The following is an 8,540-nucleotide window of genomic DNA, read 5'->3' as shown; positions in this document are numbered from 1 at the left end:
CCAAATCCTGACAAAATTAACTTGAAAGGCAAGCTGGGTTATGCATGAAAAAGGTCAGTGTCTCCTTCTTTGTTTCCAGTGCCCCCGAGAAACATCGGGGCGGGGTGGGATGGAGCAGCGGCGGCGCCCCCAGCTGCTGTGGACAGCACGGACTGAACGAAGCAGCGGGCTGGGCTTCCTCGGGATCCACCGGATCCCGACCCCTCTGCGGGGCGCGGCCCCTCACCCGCCACCCCGCCCCAGGGGCTCGCGGCGCCCCCTCCTGGGCACGCGCACACTGCGCGCTCCAGCTCCTGAGTCCAGGCTGACTCGGTAATTTCAGCCCAAGGGAGACAGAGGCAAGACCCTTTTTCTGGTGTTTTCACGAAACCTGAAAGATGGAGCCCCTCCGAGCAGCAGACACAAAGTGATCCCGGAGCTTCGGCTCTTGACTGCTGTCCAGGCTCTTCTCCGGGAATAACTTACTTAGTGGCAGAGGAGGAAAGGTGGGAACGGAGGCTAACCCCAAAGTCCCCGAGCGTGGAGCGCCCCGACATCTCCAGCTTCATTTTGGAGGGGTGGGGTTTGGTTCGGTCGCCTCCGCTCCGGCTCGGGTTTGGGAAGGGGCCCGTGAAGTATCCCCGACCTCCGCCCCAACCCGGGGAGGGGTATGCGCGGTGGGTGGGCGTCTCCTGACCTCGCGCTCCTCCCCTCCGTGTCCCTGCCCCCCGCCTCTCCCGAACACACTGTGCGGCCGCTTTCCTCCAGCACGCGGCGCTGCGCTCGCTTTTATCCGCGGAGCCGCGCGGGTTCGTGCGCGGCCAGCGGGGCTCAGCCCGTCCGCTGGAATTGAGGAGCATTCATTGAATCTGCGGCTTTCATGACGTCTCTCTGCGTGGCCCATCACTTTTCTCCCAGCCGGGATTTTTTTTTTTTTTTTCCGCCACTCTTGCTTTTTTCAAACCCTTCCCTCCACCGGTCTGCCGCCCGCGTCCCTGTCCGACGCACACCCCTCCGCCCCTCCTGTGACCCCGCGCCCAGCCCTCCTCTCCGTTCGCGGCCAGAGGGAGCCAGTTCGCAGACGGCCGCACCTGGCCGGAGAGGTTGGGCGGGTGGAGGGGTGGGGATCCGCGGGAACCGGGAAGCCAGACCCAGAGCTGGGTGCACCGCCAGGAGAATGGAGACTCCTAACAGCCTCCCGGGGCTGATGTGAAATTTGACCATCTGATTCCAGCTTGTCTTTCCTTTTCTTTTTTTATTTTCTCCCCTCACCATCCATCGTGTACTCAATTATCAAATCTTGCTCCGTTCCAAGAGGAGATCATGATTGAGTGAAACCACCCTGTCCGCAGCAAGGTAAGCGGTGCGCTGAGTTGCTCGAAGGCAAGAAGCTGGCACAATCTGGGCAAAACGTTCCGTGCCCTCGGGTCTCCACCTCCCCCTCCCCAGTCTCCGTGGCTGCATGCTTCACGCTGATGAGAAACATGATGCCCAAGTCAAGGGAAAGGCGAGAGAGAAGCCGGTTACATAACGGAAGGGAAATCTGTTTCATAGGGTTTTCATTAGCAACTGAAAACTCGCAAGGGGGGCGGGGAGAGGAGGGGGTCTGCATGCCCCGGGCTCAGAGAAACCCAGGCAGTCATTGCAGGCATCATTTCAACATACGTTGGCAAAGAAGAAATGCACTGATTAACTGGTAGGGGCGGCTTGCGGTGTAGTCATTTACAGTTAGGAAAAGCCCATTGTCTTTATGAAAAGCTGTATCCTTGTTCTTTGCATAGAGGAGAGAGACGGAGACGGAGACAGAGAACATGAGAAGGAGGAAAAGGAAAAGTGAGGGGTGGGGAGAAACCGGCAGAAAATGGGAAACGATAACTTCTAACTGTTGTCTATCAGTAAAACCAAGGATGTGATATGATGGCTACAAACAGTGACTAGGAAGCTCTCCCTAGAAGTAAACTGAATTGTTTTGTAACTGGAAGGGGAAAGAAACCTTCAGATAAAATGAGATGTTTATGGCATTTAGAGGGTTAGACTAATCCGCTGACTTGCTTTCTCCTGGGTATATATTCATGTGCATGAAGACATTAAGCCTGAATTAGTTTTTTTAACAGAAATAACATTAGTATTTCCCAACCCCAATAAAACCTTGGGTCAATCCACAGGTATATCTTTTGTACCAACCTCAATATGGAGAGATGCTTAAGGAGGAAACATGGTAATAGGAACAGCCACAGATATGGGGTGAGGTTGATGGAGAAACAAAATACCAGAATTTTCCAAAGAATCCCGCCTCCACTCCCAAAAAAGGAAGAGAGAGAGAAAGGGGGGAAAAAAAACTCCTGTGTTTAGGAGTTGGAAATTCATTATATGTTTAGAGTGTCTCCTGTTTGCTTTTATCCAAAGTCTGATGGTTCGGGGGAGCCTCCACCATATAGGTTGTAATATCACATCCCTACTAGCTCCTCACCCTGCCTACTTTTCTTTTGCTGAAAAACAGAGGAGTGGGATACCCAGGAGCTGATTAGAAAGAAAAAGGGGCTTGCTGTAGTCAGGGCATAGATAACTAAGCTTCGCCCATTTTGCCTGGAGAAAGAAAGAGCTGAGTCTCCATGGCGACCCAGGTGGGAGGGAAGAAGGCAGCTCCAATTACAACAAAAAACATTGGACAAAACTTTCGCAGCCTCAGGCAAAGAAATAAGCCAGTCAGGTATTCTGTGGAGGGTCCCAGGGTATCAGCAGTGCCCAAGTTCCTGCTCGCGACCCTCAAGGGGGCTTCGAGAACTGCCCCGCACCCTTAAACCTCCCAAAGTTGTCCAGAGGCCACGGAGATGGTTCAGGCAGCAGGTTTCGGATTCAGCACCAAGGCCAGAGCACAAGCGCTAGGTTTCCCACCTTCCCGTTGATTACCCCTGCGAATGTTATTAGTTCCTTTGGTGACTGAAGCGATCACTTTCTGTAAATGAACGGTTCTCTTGCCCGTGCAGAATCTGGATATCTGATTATCCACGGAATTGCGTGGGACAGAGAAGCTTGCAAATCATCCATTTCACGCATGGCGGTGCATCAGAGTAACTATTCAAAACCAAGAACACTGAAGCAGCAAAAGATCCAAGTTGAACTGAGAATGGAGAATGATCCTGTCCTCAGGGAAGCAAAGGGGTGCGGTGCACCCACGCACACGCGTACACACACACACACACACACACACACACACACACACACACACCAGACCAGTCTCTAATGAGAGTTGTCTAGTTTCAGCCAAGTCCCTTTGGTTTCAAAAGCATCCATTCATTTCTTACCCTCTCACTGTCCTCTGTACTTTTTGTCGGGCTTAGATGACAGAAAGACTGTGGGAGCATCCTGTCAGTGAGACAGCAGTTAACCAAATCCTTTTGAGGGGTCCTGAGATCCTGGAGGGCAGAGAAATAAAATACTCTTAGTCCAGACCTGACAGACTTTCTAGAAGAACTGATGAGCTCCAGGGAAGGGAAGAGAGTATGCTAGTAGGTGAGAAGCAGTAACTGTATCTTTAAGGCAGCATGTGAGTAGGGCAGCTACATTTCCAAGGTTGTAGGGCGTAGGAAACTGGGAGAGGAGACCGAGTCACTTCTCTTAATAGAAACAAGGAAGAAACTGTGCAAGAGGGGAGGATTTATTATAACTCAAGTTCTGTTTCAGCATTCATTGAGAGAAAACAGGTAAGTCTCTCTCGCCATTCTGCCTTCACCTGGGGCAAAGCTGGTCTCTGTCCTGCTGTCCTCATCTTTGGTCTTAAATCCTCAGACACCCCCCTCCCCAAAACAGATGAGGAAAAATAGTGGAGGAAGGTGCAGTCACATTTCTAATAGACTGTTTTTGTGAATAGCATCCAGGTTTTACAAGGTATGGTTTGAATTGCAGAGCCTAGTCAAAGTTTGACAACTGGTTGGAGATACTGAGTACCTTTACAATACACTGGGTTGCTTTTCTCTTTTGAGGATGCACTTATGTGTGTGTGTGTGTGTATTTGTGTGTGTTTAGTCTTGAGCTGGTTCTGCTTTGTTCTCTCCAAATGAGAGCAATCCTGGTTTTCTTTGCTGGCTTTTGCAACTGGCTGTGCCATTGCTTTCTAAAGGTGATATGCACAGAGCACTCAGGACTTGGTTAAAGCAGTGTGCTTATACCTTCCAGTTTTTGTTTTTTGTCGTTTGTTTTTCATGATCTCTATTGAAGGCAGAAGCAATCTATTCCAAACCTGGTTAAAAGACGAGATGTTACACTATTTCTTCCATTTCAGTTCCTGATGGATATTGATAAGTTTATCCGTGATGTAATTTATTAAAAGAGTTGCTATCTAAAGTGGAGAGAAATGGTGCATGGAGTACTGTTAGGACTTGAAGCAACTATACCTTGGCTTTTCTCCATCTCATATTATCAGCAGAAGAGAAGTAGAGATTAGTTATGAAGATAAAGCCATATAAGAATATAGGTCATTCCATTAAAAAGATCATTTATCATGTATTTGTGAGTTCTAAAGCTCAATTTCTCTCATGAATTAAAAAAAAAAAGATGGGAATATAAATGATCTAGGTATAGATCATTTATACTGGTAGATTCTGTGTTCTGGTAGATTCTATGTTCATATATTCGGTGCTAATTTTTCAAACTAGGACTTGCTTTCTTCTTCTTCTTGGGGGGCTAATTGCTAAGCAAAGCATCATTATGCCCTAATGGCAGTCAATGGCATACTCCAAAATAATTAGTCTACCCATTTCAAGTAAGATTTGTTAAGGAGACTTAAAATTAATCCCTGTGCACTGGGAACCTTTTTATAATATTTTAAAAATAATTTTGACACCTAACCCTGGTATTTCCTAAGCATTGGTAAATAAGGTATATTAACTTTTATGACCCAGGTCTTTATTTAATACATAGGACTTATTATAGGCTATTTCCTTTGAGTATAAAGAAATGTTTTAAATCACTCTCAAATTTCCCCCCATCTTACAAACTATATCTGCTTTACAGGATAAAAGAAAATAAAACATCAGAAGAGCTGTTTAATAAGCAATAGAAACAAATTTATTGGCAATTAAAAATAAATAATATGCTCTTATTGAAGCTTAACCCCATTCACTGATTTTCATAGGTAGAAAGTGCTGCTTTTTTCAAAGGTTGAATCTTGGTTTTGTGAATCTTCACAGAATTAAGATAAAGCCTCCTTATCAATATGGGCAAGTAGGCAAGGTGAAGCCCTTTTTCAATAACTCTTACAAATGAGATGTAAGAATATGTAGATTAATAAGGGAAAGAGACCAGAGAGCATCAGAACAAGGGGAAGGAAGCTAGGGGGAAAGGCTAGCATTTAAGGCTACTATACTTTTACCAGCATGAAAGTAATGACACTTCTGAAACCAAGGGTTTTTTTGTTTGTTTTTTAACTCATTGTAATAGGACTTCAAGGCTCATGGAACTGAGATGTTTAAATGTAAACAACTTTGGATTTATAGCTTATTGAGATGGCATTTATTGTTTCTTTCCTTTATTTCAAATGTCATTTTAAATATCAAAGGAGAATTGATTCACTCTGGATTTTTTCAGAATTATTAAATTTAATATCAATTAAAGGGAAATTGGTAGTTAAGTTGAAAAATCATCAAGATACTTGTCAAATTAAAGTTTTCTTTTTAGTTGTAGTTTGAGTGTTCAGGGAGATAAAAAAATAAAATACAACCATATGGGATAATACATTTTATAATGTATATTAAATAATTAGCTCTAGAAATAATTAACATCCTTAAACAAAGAAAAGATCATCATAAGTATAGTTAGTGCTCTAATGATACTCTGATAAAGTACTAGAATATATACATACTTGATATCATTTTATTAGCACTAATTAATAACACAAAGTTATTTCTCTCAAATAAAGAAGGACAATGTCATCTTCTGTTTTCTGAGGGGTAATTGATGTATAATATTGTATTAGCTTCAGGCATACAACATAGTTACTTGACATTTGTATACACTGTGAACTGATCATCACAGTAAGTTCACTTACCAACTATGAACCTACAAAATTAATACAATATTATGATTATATTCCCCATGCTGTATATTATACAACCACGACTTACTTATTTTATAAGTGGAAGTTTTATTTCTTAATCCTGTCAGCCAGTTCATTCCTACAAACCATCCCCACCCCCTGCAACCACCAATCTATTGTCTGTATCTGTGTGACAAGGTTTTGTTGGTTTTGTTTTGTAGATTCTGCATGCAGTATTTGCCTTTCTGTGTCTGACATATTTTGCTTGCAAAATACACTGATGACCCATCCATGTTGTTGCAAATGATAAGATTTCATTCTTTTTTGTGGCTAGGTAATATTCCATTGTAAATATACACCACATTTTCTTTATTCATTCATTTATCAGTAGACACTTAGGTTGTTTCCCTATCTTGGCTTTTGGAAATAATGTTGCAGAGAACAAAAGGGTACATATGTCTTTTAAAATTAAAGTTTTGGATTTTTCAAATAGGTATCCAGTAGTAGAATTGCTGGGTCTTATAGTGGTTCTATTTTTTATTTTTTGAGAAAGCTCTGTACTGTTTTCCACAGTGGTTGTGCCAATTTTTGTTCCCACAACAGAGCTCAAGAGTTCCCTTTTCTCCACATTCTCACCAACACTAATTATTTCTTGTCTTAATCATATTAGACATTTTGATTTGGCATGTGGTCTTTATTTGCATTTTCCTGATGATTAGTGATGCTGACCACCTCTTCTTGTGCATGTTGGCCATCTGTATGTCTTCTTTGGAAAAAAAGTCTATTCAGATTTTCTGCTCATTTTTTAACCAGATGATTTTTGTTATTGAGTTATATAACTTTTTAAATACATTTTGGATATTAACCTCTTATTGAATAGGTGACTTGCAAATATCTTCTCCCATTCAGTAGATTGCCTTTTCATTTTGTTGAAGGTTTCCTTCACTGTGCATAAGCTTTTTAGTTTGATACAGTCTCATTGCTTATTTTTGGTTTTGTTTCCCTTGCTTTTGGAGACAGATCTAAAAAACATTGCTAAGACCAATGTCAAGAAGCTTACTGTCAATGTTTTCTAGAAGTCTTATGGTTTCGTGTCTTAAATTCAAGTTTTTAATCCAATTTGAGTTGATTTTTATATATGTTGTAAGATAGTGGTCCAGTTTCATTCTTTTGCATGTAGCTGTAGCTCTTCAATTTTCCCAACACTTCATTGAAGAGACTGTCCATTCTCCATTCTATATTCTTGCCTCTTTTCTTACAAATTGACCACTGATGTGAGGGCTTATTTCTGGGCTCTCTGTTCTGTTCTTTTGATCTATATGTCTGTTTTTATGCCAATACCACACAGTTTTGATTAATATCAATTTGTAGAATAGTTTGGAATCATGGAGGATGACACCTCTAGCTTTGTTCTTCTTTCCCAACATAGTCTAGAATTATTTGTTTTAGTTCTATAAAAAATGTCATTAGACTTTTGATAGGTATTGCATTGAATCTGTAGATTGCTCTGGTTATTGAACATCTTAACATATTAATTCCTCCAACTTATAGGCATGGAATATCTATTTATTTATTCATTTATTTATTTATGTCTTTTTTATTTATTCTTTTATTTATTTTTAAATTTTTATTTAAATTCCAGTTAGTTAACATACAGTGTAATATTAGTTTCGGGTGTACAATATAGTGATTCAATAAGTCCATACAACACTCAGTGCTCAGTGTACCAAAGGCCCTTGTTAATCCCCATCCCCTAATTTCATCCATCCCCCCACCCACTTCCCCTCTGGTAACTATTAGTTTGCTTTATATAATCGAGAGTCTGTTTCTTCGTTTGCCTCTCTCTTTTTTCTTCCCTTTGCTCATTTGTTTTGTTTCTTAAATCCACATTTGAGTGAAATCATATGGTATTTATCTTTCTCTGGCTTATTTTACTTAGCATAATACTGTCTAGCTCCATCCATGCTGTTGCAAATGGCAATATTTCATTTTTTATGGCTGAGTAATATTCCATTGTATATAGAAAGCACATCTTCTTTATCCACTCATCAATTGATGGACATTTAATCTGTTTCCGTAATTTGGCTATTGCGGATAATGCTGCTATAATCATTGATATACATATATCCCTTTGAGTTAGTGCTTTCTTTTTAGGTCATTTTTTTAATTTTTTTAATTTTTGTTGTGTTATGTTACTCACAATACAATGCATCTTTAGTTTTTGATGTAGTGTTCCAAGATTCATTGTTTACCTATAACACACAGTGCTCCATGCAATACATGCCCTCCTAAATATCCACCATCAGACTCACCTATCTCTCCATCCCACACCCCTCTAAAACCCTCTGTTTGTTTCTTTGAGTCCATAGTGTCTTATGGTATGTCTCACCTTCTGAATTCCCCTCTTTCACTTTTCCTTTCTTTCTCCTTATGTCCTCCATGTTGTTCCTTATGTTCCAGAAAAAGGAAATCTTATGATAATTGACTTTCTCTGCTTGACTTATTTCATCCTCCAGTCCCATCCATG

General features: G+C 41.6%; 1 protein-coding gene across 2 annotated transcripts in view; it reads left to right on the top strand.

Moving 5' to 3' along the window:
- Nucleotides 1–769: 769 nt before the first annotated feature.
- Nucleotides 770–8,540, top strand: part of KCNJ6 (potassium inwardly rectifying channel subfamily J member 6) — a 271,979-nt gene continuing 264,208 nt past the window's right edge. Inside the window, exons 1-2 of one of the 2 annotated variants that reach the window (XM_059164724.1) lie at nucleotides 770–1,099; nucleotides 1,137–1,335. The gene's annotated coding sequence lies outside the window, so the exon portion shown is untranslated. Of the gene's footprint in view, nucleotides 1,100–1,136; nucleotides 1,336–3,528; nucleotides 3,684–8,540 lie in introns of those variants that run through there. The other variant, XM_059164725.1, reaches the window with a different exon arrangement.

Source organism: Mustela lutreola, chromosome 2 (genome assembly GCF_030435805.1).
Source record: "Mustela lutreola isolate mMusLut2 chromosome 2, mMusLut2.pri, whole genome shotgun sequence".
NCBI lineage: Eukaryota > Metazoa > Chordata > Mammalia > Carnivora > Mustelidae > Mustela > Mustela lutreola.
This window is presented reverse-complemented; position numbering and strand designations above follow the sequence as displayed.